Source organism: Rhinoderma darwinii, unplaced genomic scaffold, assembly GCF_050947455.1.
Source record: "Rhinoderma darwinii isolate aRhiDar2 unplaced genomic scaffold, aRhiDar2.hap1 Scaffold_674, whole genome shotgun sequence".
Classification (NCBI taxonomy): Eukaryota; Metazoa; Chordata; class Amphibia; order Anura; family Rhinodermatidae; genus Rhinoderma; species Rhinoderma darwinii.
This window is the reverse complement of record NW_027464232.1, coordinates 175,739-187,874: the sequence shown is the minus strand read 5'-3', so window position 1 is coordinate 187,874 and position 12,136 is coordinate 175,739. Positions and strand designations below refer to the sequence as shown.

The 12,136-nt window shown below is 45.8% G+C and overlaps 12 non-coding genes across 12 annotated transcripts; 6 read left to right on the top strand and 6 right to left on the bottom strand.

Annotated features, from left to right (window-relative positions):
* The first annotated feature begins 193 nt into the window (after positions 1–193).
* On the top strand, positions 194–279 carry TRNAY-GUA (transfer RNA tyrosine (anticodon GUA)). Its single transcript is given in 2 exon segments — positions 194–230; positions 244–279. It is a non-coding gene; the product is annotated as a tRNA-Tyr (tRNA).
* Positions 280–2,605: 2,326 nt separating this feature from the next.
* Positions 2,606–2,679, bottom strand: TRNAN-GUU (transfer RNA asparagine (anticodon GUU)). The gene has a single exon. It is a non-coding gene; the product is annotated as a tRNA-Asn (tRNA).
* Positions 2,680–3,709: 1,030 nt separating this feature from the next.
* TRNAY-GUA (transfer RNA tyrosine (anticodon GUA)) lies at positions 3,710–3,795 on the top strand. Its single transcript is given in 2 exon segments — positions 3,710–3,746; positions 3,760–3,795. It is a non-coding gene; the product is annotated as a tRNA-Tyr (tRNA).
* Positions 3,796–4,362: 567 nt separating this feature from the next.
* TRNAN-GUU (transfer RNA asparagine (anticodon GUU)) lies at positions 4,363–4,436 on the bottom strand. The gene has a single exon. It is a non-coding gene; the product is annotated as a tRNA-Asn (tRNA).
* A 1,031-nt stretch (positions 4,437–5,467) lies between these two features.
* Positions 5,468–5,553, top strand: TRNAY-GUA (transfer RNA tyrosine (anticodon GUA)). Its single transcript is given in 2 exon segments — positions 5,468–5,504; positions 5,518–5,553. It is a non-coding gene; the product is annotated as a tRNA-Tyr (tRNA).
* Positions 5,554–6,120: 567 nt separating this feature from the next.
* TRNAN-GUU (transfer RNA asparagine (anticodon GUU)) lies at positions 6,121–6,194 on the bottom strand. The gene has a single exon. It is a non-coding gene; the product is annotated as a tRNA-Asn (tRNA).
* Positions 6,195–7,216: 1,022 nt separating this feature from the next.
* TRNAH-GUG (transfer RNA histidin (anticodon GUG)) lies at positions 7,217–7,302 on the top strand. Its single transcript is given in 2 exon segments — positions 7,217–7,253; positions 7,267–7,302. It is a non-coding gene; the product is annotated as a tRNA-His (tRNA).
* Positions 7,303–7,869: 567 nt separating this feature from the next.
* TRNAN-GUU (transfer RNA asparagine (anticodon GUU)) lies at positions 7,870–7,943 on the bottom strand. Its single transcript has one exon. It is a non-coding gene; the product is annotated as a tRNA-Asn (tRNA).
* Positions 7,944–8,977: 1,034 nt separating this feature from the next.
* TRNAY-GUA (transfer RNA tyrosine (anticodon GUA)) lies at positions 8,978–9,063 on the top strand. Its single transcript is given in 2 exon segments — positions 8,978–9,014; positions 9,028–9,063. It is a non-coding gene; the product is annotated as a tRNA-Tyr (tRNA).
* Positions 9,064–9,630: 567 nt separating this feature from the next.
* TRNAN-GUU (transfer RNA asparagine (anticodon GUU)) lies at positions 9,631–9,704 on the bottom strand. Its single transcript has one exon. It is a non-coding gene; the product is annotated as a tRNA-Asn (tRNA).
* A 1,029-nt stretch (positions 9,705–10,733) lies between these two features.
* TRNAY-GUA (transfer RNA tyrosine (anticodon GUA)) lies at positions 10,734–10,819 on the top strand. Its single transcript is given in 2 exon segments — positions 10,734–10,770; positions 10,784–10,819. It is a non-coding gene; the product is annotated as a tRNA-Tyr (tRNA).
* Positions 10,820–11,386: 567 nt separating this feature from the next.
* On the bottom strand, positions 11,387–11,460 carry TRNAN-GUU (transfer RNA asparagine (anticodon GUU)). Its single transcript has one exon. It is a non-coding gene; the product is annotated as a tRNA-Asn (tRNA).
* Positions 11,461–12,136: the final 676 nt, after the last annotated feature.

The window sequence follows — 12,136 nt, the reverse complement described above, 5'->3', positions numbered from 1 at the left end:
GACTGCCAGAAGGGGGATTAGCTCAAATGGTAGAGCGCTCGCTTAGCATGCGAGAGGTAACGGGATCGACGCCCGTATTCTCCAAAGTTTTGGTTTGCCGAGTTTTTCAAAGAGCGGGACAATTCTCCTCTGTTTCCCTACTCATGTAACTCGTTTGCAAGCTTAGGAAGCACCCGACAACCAGCTCGGCAAGCCTTCGATAGCTCAGCTGGTAGAGCGGAGGACTGTAGTAGAAAATCAGCAATCCTTAGGTCGCTGGTTCAATTCCGGCTCGAAGGAACTTTTGTTAGTCTCATAGATGATGTTTCAACCTGTCGACAAATGCTCTCCCGGTGCCCTCGTCTTCTATCTATTTTCAGAGGGGTCTCTTGTTTGTGTTGGGTATTTGAAATGGGCATCCGACCGAAACTCTCAGTTGAGAGCCACAGTAGGACTTTCTGTAACTCTGACATGCAACTGAAACAAAAAGAGGGTACAATCATCCCTGGGTGGGCTTGAACCACCAACCTTTTGGTTATCAGACAAAAAAAAGTTTTCACAACCTTCAAGCTTTGCTTGAACCTCCCAGTTTCTCATGTCATGTGTCATCTTCTTTGAAACAGAGTGGCGCATGGAAAGACATTTAGGCCCACAACCAAAGAGGGCCAAAGGCTCTGGACCATTCTTTCTACATTGCAACTATGTCATCCAAATCACTGGGATTTTTTTCTCTTCTCAAAATTTTTCACACTGTACATGTTGAAATGGTCTTACGACCGGTGCCCTCCTCTTCTGGCCGAAACTTTAAGTTGAGAGGCACCATAGGATTTTCTGTAACATGCAACTGAGACAAAAAGAGGACACTGCCGTCCCTGGGTGGGCTTGAACCACCAACCTTCCGGGTTAACAGCCGAACGCGCTAACCAATTGCGCCACAGAGACAACCACGCTCCCCCACTTTGATTAAAGTCGTAAAAAAGCCACAACATGGTAAATGGAGTATGTTTCTTAGAGGACCTTCTGATCAACACAATAAAAAGAAGAGAATGATAAAACATAACAACTGCGTGGAACTACAGCCGCCAACAAATGGACAATTGCAACACAGAGATGGCCTCCACATTAGCGTCTTAACAACAGTCAGCGGGTAATAGGCTACCCCTCTCTTTTGGAAGTATGGCAGCAGAGTGGCGCAGCGGAAGCGTGCTGGGCCCATAACCCAGAGGTCGATGCATCGAAACCATCCTCTGCTAAGTGCTCTCTTTTACTCACGCCCCCTGTTACAATTTGGCCATTATCCCCGGTCGGAATCACATGTTTTTCTCGTAAAAATAGAATAGAGACCCCCGATCCCTGACCATCTCATTTTCACGACCTTCAGACTATGCTTTTTATACACGCAACCTCCCAGTTTCTCATGCCACATGTTTTCGCCTTTGCAACAAAGTGGCACAGGCAAAGGCTTTTGGGCCCACAACCAAATGGGCCATTGGATCTAGACCATCTTTTCTACGTTGCGACTTTCTTATTTAAATCATTCTGATTTCTTTTCTCTTCCCACAATTCTTCACTCTGTACACTAACGACTCACCTATACTTTTACACCACCCGGCACCCTGTAAGCTCCACGCTCCTTCTGCTTTTACGGGAGAAAGACATCCACACTTAAAAAAAAAAAAAAAAAAAAAAAGCTTAAAGCTACAGGTTGAAAAGTATGTGATGATCACAATTGTGGTGAATCAGGCACCCCAACATGGAAACCAGCATGGACCCCAACATGGACTGCCAGAAGGGGGATTAGCTCAAATGGTAGAGCGCTCGCTTAGCATGCGAGAGGTAACGGGATCGACGCCCGTATTCTCCAAAGTTTTGGTTTGCCGAGTTTTTCAAAGAGCGGGACAATTCTCCTCTGTTTCCCTACTCATGTAACTTATTTGCAAGCTTAGGAAGCACCCGACAACCAGCTCGGCAAGCCTTCGATAGCTCAGCTGGTAGAGCGGAAGACTGTAGTAGAAAATCAGCAATCCTTAGGTCGCTGGTTCAATTCCGGCTCGAAGGAACTTTTGTTAGTCTCATAGATGATGTTTCAACCTGTCGACAAATGCTCTCCCGGTGCCCTCGTCTTCTATCTATTTTCAGAGGGGTCTCTTGTTTGTGTTGGGTATTTGAAATGGGCATCCGACCGAAACTCTCAGTTGAGAGCCACAGTAGGACTTTCTGTAACTCTGACATGCAACTGAAACAAAAAGAGGGTACAATCATCCCTGGGTGGGCTTGAACCACCAACCTTTTGGTTATCAGACAAAAAAATTTTTTCACAACCTTCAAGCTTTGCTTGAACCTCCCAGTTTCTCATGTCATGTGTCATCTTCTTTGAAACAGAGTGGCGCATGGAAAGACATTTAGGCCCACAACCAAAGAGGGCCAAAGGCTCTGGACCATTCTTTCTACATTGCAACTATGTCATCCAAATCACTGGGATTTTTTTCTCTTCTCAAAATTTTTCACACTGTACATGTTGAAATGGTCTTACAACCGGTGCCCTCCTCTTCTGGCCGAAACTTTAAGTTGAGAGGCACCATAGGATTTTCTGTAACATGCAACTGAGACAAAAAGAGGACACTGCCGTCCCTGGGTGGGCTTGAACCACCAACCTTCCGGTTAACAGCCGAACGCGCTAACCAATTGCGCCACAGAGACAACCACGCTCCCCCACTTTGATTAAAGTCGTAAAAAAGCCACAACATGGTAAATGGAGTATGTTTCTTTGAGGACCTTCTGATCAACACAATAAAAAGAAGAGAATGATAAAACATAACAACTGCGTGGAACTACAGCCGCCAACAAATGGACAATTGCAACACAGAGATGGCCTCCACATTAGCGTCTTAACAACAGTCAGCGGGTAATAGGCTACCCCTCTCTTTTGGAGGTATGGCAGCAGAGTGGCGCAGCGGAAGCGTGCTGGGCCCATAACCCAGAGGTCGATGGATCGAAACCATCCTCTGCTAAGTGCTCTCTTTTACTCACGCCCCCTGTTACAATTTGGCCATTATCCCCGGTCGGAATCACATGTTTTTCTCGTAAAAATAGAATAGAGACCCCCGATCCCTGACCATCTCATTTTCACGACCTTCAGACTATGCTTTTTATACACGCAACCTCCCAGTTTCTCATGCCACATGTTTTCGCCTTTGCAACAAAGTGGCACAGGCAAAGGCTTTTGGGCCCACAACCAAATGGGCCATTGGATCTAGACCATCTTTTCTACGTTGCGACTTTCTTATTTAAATCATTCTGATTTCTTTTCTCTTCCCACAATTCTTCACTCTGTACACTAACGACTCACCTATACTTTTACACCACCCGGCACCCTGTAAGCTCCACGCTCCTTCTGCTTTTACGGGAGAAAGACATCCACACTTAAAAAAAAAAAAAAAAAAAAAAGCTTAAAGCTACAGGTTGAAAAGTATGTGATGATCACAATTGTGGTGAATCAGGCACCCCAACATGGAAACCAGCATGGACCCCAACATGGACTGCCAGAAGGGGGATTAGCTCAAATGGTAGAGCGCTCGCTTAGCATGCGAGAGGTAACGGGATCGACGCCCGTATTCTCCAAAGTTTTGGTTTGCCGAGTTTTTCAAAGAGCGGGACAATTCTCCTCTGTTTCCCTACTCATGTAACTCGTTTGCAAGCTTAGGAAGCACCCGACAACCAGCTCGGCAAGCCTTCGATAGCTCAGCTGGTAGAGCGGAGGACTGTAGTAGAAAATCAGCAATCCTTAGGTCGCTGGTTCAATTCCGGCTCGAAGGAACTTTTGTTAGTCTCATAGATGATGTTTCAACCTGTCGACAAATGCTCTCCCGGTGCCCTCGTCTTCTATCTATTTTCAGAGGGGTCTCTTGTTTGTGTTGGGTATTTGAAATGGGCATCCGACCGAAACTCTCAGTTGAGAGCCACAGTAGGACTTTCTGTAACTCTGACATGCAACTGAAACAAAAAGAGGGTACAATCATCCCTGGGTGGGCTTGAACCACCAACCTTTTGGTTATCAGACAAAAAAAAGTTTTCACAACCTTCAAGCTTTGCTTGAACCTCCCAGTTTCTCATGTCATGTGTCATCTTCTTTGAAACAGAGTGGCGCATGGAAAGACATTTAGGCCCACAACCAAAGAGGGCCAAAGGCTCTGGACCATTCTTTCTACATTGCAACTATGTCATCCAAATCACTGGGATTTTTTTCTCTTCTCAAAATTTTTCACACTGTACATGTTGAAATGGTCTTACGACCGGTGCCCTCCTCTTCTGGCCGAAACTTTAAGTTGAGAGGCACCATAGGATTTTCTGTAACATGCAACTGAGACAAAAAGAGGACACTGCCGTCCCTGGGTGGGCTTGAACCACCAACCTTCCGGTTAACAGCCGAACGCGCTAACCAATTGCGCCACAGAGACAACCACGCTCCCCCACTTTGATTAAAGTCGTAAAAAAGCCACAACATGGTAAATGGAGTATGTTTCTTAGAGGACCTTCTGATCAACACAATAAAAAGAAGAGAATGATAAAACATAACAACTGCGTGGAACTACAGCCGCCAACAAATGGACAATTGCAACACAGAGATGGCCTCCACATTAGCGTCTTAACAACAGTCAGCGGGTAATAGGCTACCCCTCTCTTTTGGAAGTATGGCAGCAGAGTGGCGCAGCGGAAGCGTGCTGGGCCCATAACCCAGAGGTCGATGCATCGAAACCATCCTCTGCTAAGTGCTCTCTTTTACTCACGCCCCCTGTTACAATTTGGCCATTATCCCCGGTCGGAATCACATGTTTTTCTCGTAAAAATAGAATAGAGACCCCCGATCCCTGACCATCTCATTTTCACGACCTTCAGACTATGCTTTTTATACACGCAACCTCCCAGTTTCTCATGCCACATGTTTTCGCCTTTGCAACAAAGTGGCACAGGCAAAGGCTTTTGGGCCCACAACCAAATGGGCCATTGGATCTAGACCATCTTTTCTACGTTGCGACTTTCTTATTTAAATCATTCTGATTTCTTTTCTCTTCCCACAATTCTTCACTCTGTACACTAACGACTCACCTATACTTTTACACCACCCGGCACCCTGTAAGCTCCACGCTCCTTCTGCTTTTACGGGAGAAAGACATCCACACTTAAAAAAAAAAAAAAAAAAAAAAAGCTTAAAGCTACAGGTTGAAAAGTATGTGATGATCACAATTGTGGTGAATCAGGCACCCCAACATGGAAACCAGCATGGACCCCAACATGGACTGCCAGAAGGGGGATTAGCTCAAATGGTAGAGCGCTCGCTTAGCATGCGAGAGGTAACGGGATCGACGCCCGTATTCTCCAAAGTTTTGGTTTGCCGAGTTTTTCAAAGAGCGGGACAATTCTCCTCTGTTTCCCTACTCATGTAACTTATTTGCAAGCTTAGGAAGCACCCGACAACCAGCTCGGCAAGCCTTCGATAGCTCAGCTGGTAGAGCGGAGGACTGTAGTAGAAAATCAGCAATCCTTAGGTCGCTGGTTCAATTCCGGCTCGAAGGAACTTTTGTTAGTCTCATAGATGATGTTTCAACCTGTCGACAAATGCTCTCCCGGTGCCCTCGTCTTCTATCTATTTTCAGAGGGGTCTCTTGTTTGTGTTGGGTATTTGAAATGGGCATCCGACCGAAACTCTCAGTTGAGAGCCACAGTAGGACTTTCTGTAACTCTGACATGCAACTGAAACAAAAAGAGGGTACAATCATCCCTGGGTGGGCTTGAACCACCAACCTTTTGGTTATCAGACAAAAAAAAGTTTTCACAACCTTCAAGCTTTGCTTGAACCTCCCAGTTTCTCATGTCATGTGTCATCTTCTTTGAAACAGAGTGGCGCATGGAAAGACATTTAGGCCCACAACCAAAGAGGGCCAAAGGCTCTGGACCATTCTTTCTACATTGCAACTATGTCATCCAAATCACTGGGATTTTTTTCTCTTCTCAAAATTTTTCACACTGTACATGTTGAAATGGTCTTACAACCGGTGCCCTCCTCTTCTGGCCGAAACTTTAAGTTGAGAGGCACCATAGGATTTTCTGTAACATGCAACTGAGACAAAAAGAGGACACTGCCGTCCCTGGGTGGGCTTGAACCACCAACCTTCCGGTTAACAGCCGAACGCGCTAACCAATTGCGCCACAGAGACAACCACGCTCCCCCACTTTGATTAAAGTCGTAAAAAAGCCACAACATGGTAAATGGAGTATGTTTCTTAGAGGACCTTCTGATCAACACAATAAAAAGAAGAGAATGATAAAACATAACAACTGCGTGGAACTACAGCCGCCAACAAATGGACAATTGCAACACAGAGATGGCCTCCACATTAGCGTCTTAACAACAGTCAGCGGGTAATAGGCTACCCCTCTCTTTTGGAGGTATGGCAGCAGAGTGGCGCAGCGGAAGCGTGCTGGGCCCATAACCCAGAGGTCGATGGATCGAAACCATCCTCTGCTAAGTGCTCTCTTTTACTCACGCCCCCTGTTACAATTTGGCCATTATCCCCGGTCGGAATCACATGTTTTTCTCGTAAAAATAGAATAGAGACCCCCGATCCCTGACCATCTCATTTTCACGACCTTCAGACTATGCTTTTTATACACGCAACCTCCCAGTTTCTCATGCCACATGTTTTCGCCTTTGCAACAAAGTGGCACAGGCAAAGGCTTTTGGGCCCACAACCAAATGGGCCATTGGATCTAGACCATCTTTTCTACATTGCGACTTTCTTATTTAAATCATTCTGATTTCTTTTCTCTTCCCACAATTCTTCTCTCTGTACACTAACGACTCACCTATACTTTTACACCACCCGGCACCCTGTAAGCTCCACGCTCCTTCTGCTTTTACGGGAGAAAGACATCCACACTTAAAAAAAAAAAAAAGCTTAAAGCTACAGGTTGAAAAGTATGTGATGATCACAATTGTGGTGAATCAGGCACCCCAACATGGAAACCAGCATGGACCCCAACATGGACTGCCAGAAGGGGGATTAGCTCAAATGGTAGAGCGCTCGCTTAGCATGCGAGAGGTAACGGGATCGACGCCCGTATTCTCCAAAGTTTTGGTTTGCCGAGTTTTTCAAAGAGCGGGACAATTCTCCTCTGTTTCCCTACTCATGTAACTTATTTGCAAGCTTAGGAAGCACCCGACAACCAGCTCGGCAAGCCTTCGATAGCTCAGCTGGTAGAGCGGAGGACTGTGGTAGAAAATCAGCAATCCTTAGGTCGCTGGTTCAATTCCGGCTCGAAGGAACTTTTGTTAGTCTCATAGATGATGTTTCAACCTGTCGACAAATGCTCTCCCGGTGCCCTCGTCTTCTATCTATTTTCAGAGGGGTCTCTTGTTTGTGTTGGGTATTTGAAATGGGCATCCGACCGAAACTCTCAGTTGAGAGCCACAGTAGGACTTTCTGTAACTCTGACATGCAACTGAAACAAAAAGAGGGTACAATCATCCCTGGGTGGGCTTGAACCACCAACCTTTTGGTTATCAGACAAAAAAAAGTTTTCACAACCTTCAAGCTTTGCTTGAACCTCCCAGTTTCTCATGTCATGTGTCATCTTCTTTGAAACAGAGTGGCGCATGGAAAGACATTTAGGCCCACAACCAAAGAGGGCCAAAGGCTCTGGACCATTCTTTCTACATTGCAACTATGTCATCCAAATCACTGGGATTTTTTTCTCTTCTCAAAATTTTTCACACTGTACATGTTGAAATGGTCTTACAACCGGTGCCCTCCTCTTCTGGCCGAAACTTTAAGTTGAGAGGCACCATAGGATTTTCTGTAACATGCAACTGAGACAAAAAGAGGACACTGCCGTCCCTGGGTGGGCTTGAACCACCAACCTTCCGGTTAACAGCCGAACGCGCTAACCAATTGCGCCACAGAGACAACCACGCTCCCCCACTTTGATTAAAGTCGTAAAAAAGCCACAACATGGTAAATGGAGTATGTTTCTTAGAGGACCTTCTGATCAACACAATAAAAAGAAGAGAATGATAAAACATAACAACTGCGTGGAACTACAGCCGCCAACAAATGGACAATTGCAACACAGAGATGGCCTCCACATTAGCGTCTTAACAACAGTCAGCGGGTAATAGGCTACCCCTCTCTTTTGGAGGTATGGCAGCAGAGTGGCGCAGCGGAAGCGTGCTGGGCCCATAACCCAGAGGTCGATGGATCGAAACCATCCTCTGCTAAGTGCTCTCTTTTACTCACGCCCCCTGTTACAATTTGGCCATTATCCCCGGTCGGAATCACATGTTTTTCTCGTAAAAATAGAATAGAGACCCCCGATCCCTGACCATCTCATTTTCACGACCTTCAGACTATGCTTTTTATACACGCAACCTCCCAGTTTCTCATGCCACATGTTTTCGCCTTTGCAACAAAGTGGCACAGGCAAAGGCTTTTGGGCCCACAACCAAATGGGCCATTGGATCTAGACCATCTTTTCTACGTTGCGACTTTCTTATTTAAATCATTCTGATTTCTTTTCTCTTCCCACAATTCTTCACTCTGTACACTAACGACTCACCTATACTGTTACACCACCCGGCACCCTGTAAGCTCCACGCTCCTTCTGCTTTTACGGGAGAAAGACATCCACACTTAAAAAAAAAAAAAAAAAAAAAAAAAAGCTTAAAGCTACAGGTTGAAAAGTATGTGATGATCACAATTGTGGTGAATCAGGCACCCCAACATGGAAACCAGCATGGACCCCAACATGGACTGCCAGAAGGGGGATTAGCTCAAATGGTAGAGCGCTCGCTTAGCATGCGAGAGGTAACGGGATCGACGCCCGTATTCTCCAAAGTTTTGGTTTGCCGAGTTTTTCAAAGAGCGGGACAATTCTCCTCTGTTTCCCTACTCATGTAACTCATTTGCAAGCTTAGGAAGCACCCGACAACCAGCTCTGCAAGCCTTCGATAGCTCAGCTGGTAGAGCGGAGGACTGTAGTAGAAAATCAGCAATCCTTAGGTCGCTGGTTCAATTCCGGCTCGAAGGAACTTTTGTTAGTCTCATAGATGATGTTTCAACCTGTCGACAAATGCTCTCCCGGTGCCCTCGTCTTCTATCTATTTTCAGAGGGGTCTCTTGTTTGTGTTGGGTATTTGAAATGGGCATCCGACCGAAACTCTCAGTTGAGAGCCACAGTAGGACTTTCTGTAACTCTGACATGCAACTGAAACAAAAAGAGGGTACAATCATCCCTGGGTGGGCTTGAACCACCAACCTTTTGGTTATCAGACAAAAAAAAGTTTTCACAACCTTCAAGCTTTGCTTGAACCTCCCAGTTTCTCATGTCATGTGTCATCTTCTTTGAAACAGAGTGGCGCATGGAAAGACATTTAGGCCCACAACCAAAGAGGGCCAAAGGCTCTGGACCATTCTTTCTACATTGCAACTATGTCATCCAAATCACTGGGATTTTTTTCTCTTCTCAAAATTTTTCACACTGTACATGTTGAAATGGTCTTACAACCGGTGCCCTCCTCTTCTGGCCGAAACTTTAAGTTGAGAGGCACCATAGGATTTTCTGTAACATGCAACTGAGACAAAAAGAGGACACTGCCGTCCCTGGGTGGGCTTGAACCACCAACCTTCCGGTTAACAGCCGAACGCGCTAACCAATTGCGCCACAGAGACAACCACGCTCCCCCACTTTGATTAAAGTCGTAAAAAAGCCACAACATGGTAAATGGAGTATGTTTCTTAGAGGACCTTCTGATCAACACAATAAAAAGAAGAGAATGATAAAACATAACAACTGCGTGGAACTACAGCCGCCAACAAATGGACAATTGCAACACAGAGATGGCCTCCACATTAGCGTCTTAACAACAGTCAGCGGGTAATAGGCTACCCCTCTCTTTTGGAGGTATGGCAGCAGAGTGGCGCAGCGGAAGCGTGCTGGGCCCATAACCCGGAGGTCGATGGATCGAAACCATCCTCTGCTAAGTGCTCTCTTTTACTCACGCCCCCTGTTACAATTTGGCCATTATCCCCGGTCGGAATCACATGTTTTTCTCGTAAAAATAGAATAGAGACCCCCGATCCCTGACCATCTCATTTTCACGACCTTCAGACTATGCTTTTTATACACGCAACATCCCAGTTTCTCATGCCACATGTTTTCGCCTTTGCAACAAAGTGGCACAGGCAAAGGCTTTTGGGCCCACAACCAAATGGGCCATTGGATCTAGACCATCTTTTCTACGTTGCGACTTTCTTATTTAAATCATTCTGATTTCTTTTCTCTTCCCACAATTCTTCACTCTGTACACTAACGACTCACCTATACTTTTACACCACCCGGCACCCTGTAAGCTCCACGCTCCTTCTGCTTTTACGGGAGAAAGACATCCACACTTAAAAAAAAAAAAAAAAAAAAAGCTTAAAGCTACAGGTTGAAAAGTATGTGATGATCACAATTGTGGTGAATCAGGCACCCCAACATGGAAACCAGCATGGACCCCAACATGGACTGCCAGAAGGGGGATTAGCTCAAATGGTAGAGCGCTCGCTTAGCATGCGAGAGGTAACGGGATCGACGCCCGTATTCTCCAAAGTTTTGGTTTGCCGAGTTTTTCAAAGAGCGGGACAATTCTCCTCTGTTTCCCTACTCATGTAACTCATTTGCAAGCTTAGGAAGCACCCGACAACCAGCTTGGCAAGCCTTCGATAGCTCAGCTGGTAGAGCGGAGGACTGTAGTAGAAAATCAGCAATCCTTAGGTCGCTGGTTCAATTCCGGCTCGAAGGAACTTTTGTTAGTCTCATAGATGATGTTTCAACCTGTCGACAAATGCTCTCCCGGTGCCCTCGTCTTCTATCTATTTTCAGAGGGGTCTCTTGTTTGTGTTGGGTATTTGAAATGGGCATCCGACCGAAACTCTCAGTTGAGAGCCACAGTAGGACTTTCTGTAACTCTGACATGCAACTGAAACAAAAAGAGGGTACAATCATCCCTGGGTGGGCTTGAACCACCAACCTTTTGGTTATCAGACAAAAAAAAGTTTTCACAACCTTCAAGCTTTGCTTGAACCTCCCAGTTTCTCATGTCATGTGTCATCTTCTTTGAAACAGAGTGGCGCATGGAAAGACATTTAGGCCCACAACCAAAGAGGGCCAAAGGCTCTGGACCATTCTTTCTACATTGCAACTATGTCATCCAAATCACTGGGATTTTTTTCTCTTCTCAAAATTTTTCACACTGTACATGTTGAAATGGTCTTACAACCGGTGCCCTCCTCTTCTGGCCGAAACTTTAAGTTGAGAGGCACCATAGGATTTTCTGTAACATGCAACTGAGACAAAAAGAGGACACTGCCGTCCCTGGGTGGGCTTGAACCACCAACCTTCCGGTTAACAGCCGAACGCGCTAACCAATTGCGCCACAGAGACAACCACGCTCCCCCACTTTGATTAAAGTCGTAAAAAAGCCACAACATGGTAAATGGAGTATGTTTCTTAGAGGACCTTCTGATCAACACAATAAAAAGAAGAGAATGATAAAACATAACAACTGCGTGGAACTACAGCCGCCAACAAATGGACAATTGCAACACAGAGATGGCCTCCACATTAGCGTCTTAACAACAGTCAGCGGGTAATAGGCTACCCCTCTCTTTTGGAGGTATGGCAGCAGAGTGGCGCAGCGGAAGCGTGCTGGGCCCATAACCCGGAGGTCGATGGATCGAAACCATCCTCTGCTAAGTGCTCTCTTTTACTCACGCCCCCTGTTACAATTTGGCCATTATCCCCGGTCGGAATCACATGTTTTTCTCGTAAAAATAGAATAGAGACCCCCGATCCCTGACCATCTCATTTTCACGACCTTCAGACTATGCTTTTTATACACGCAACATCCCAGTTTCTCATGCCACATGTTTTCGCCTTTGCAACAAAGTGGCACAGGCAAAGGCTTTTGGGCCCACAACCAAATGGGCCATTGGATCTAGACCATCTTTTCTACGTTGCGACTTTCTTATTTAAATCATTCTGATTTCTTTTCTCTTCCCACAATTCTTCACTCTGTACACTAACGACTCACCTATACTTTTACACCACCCGGCACCCT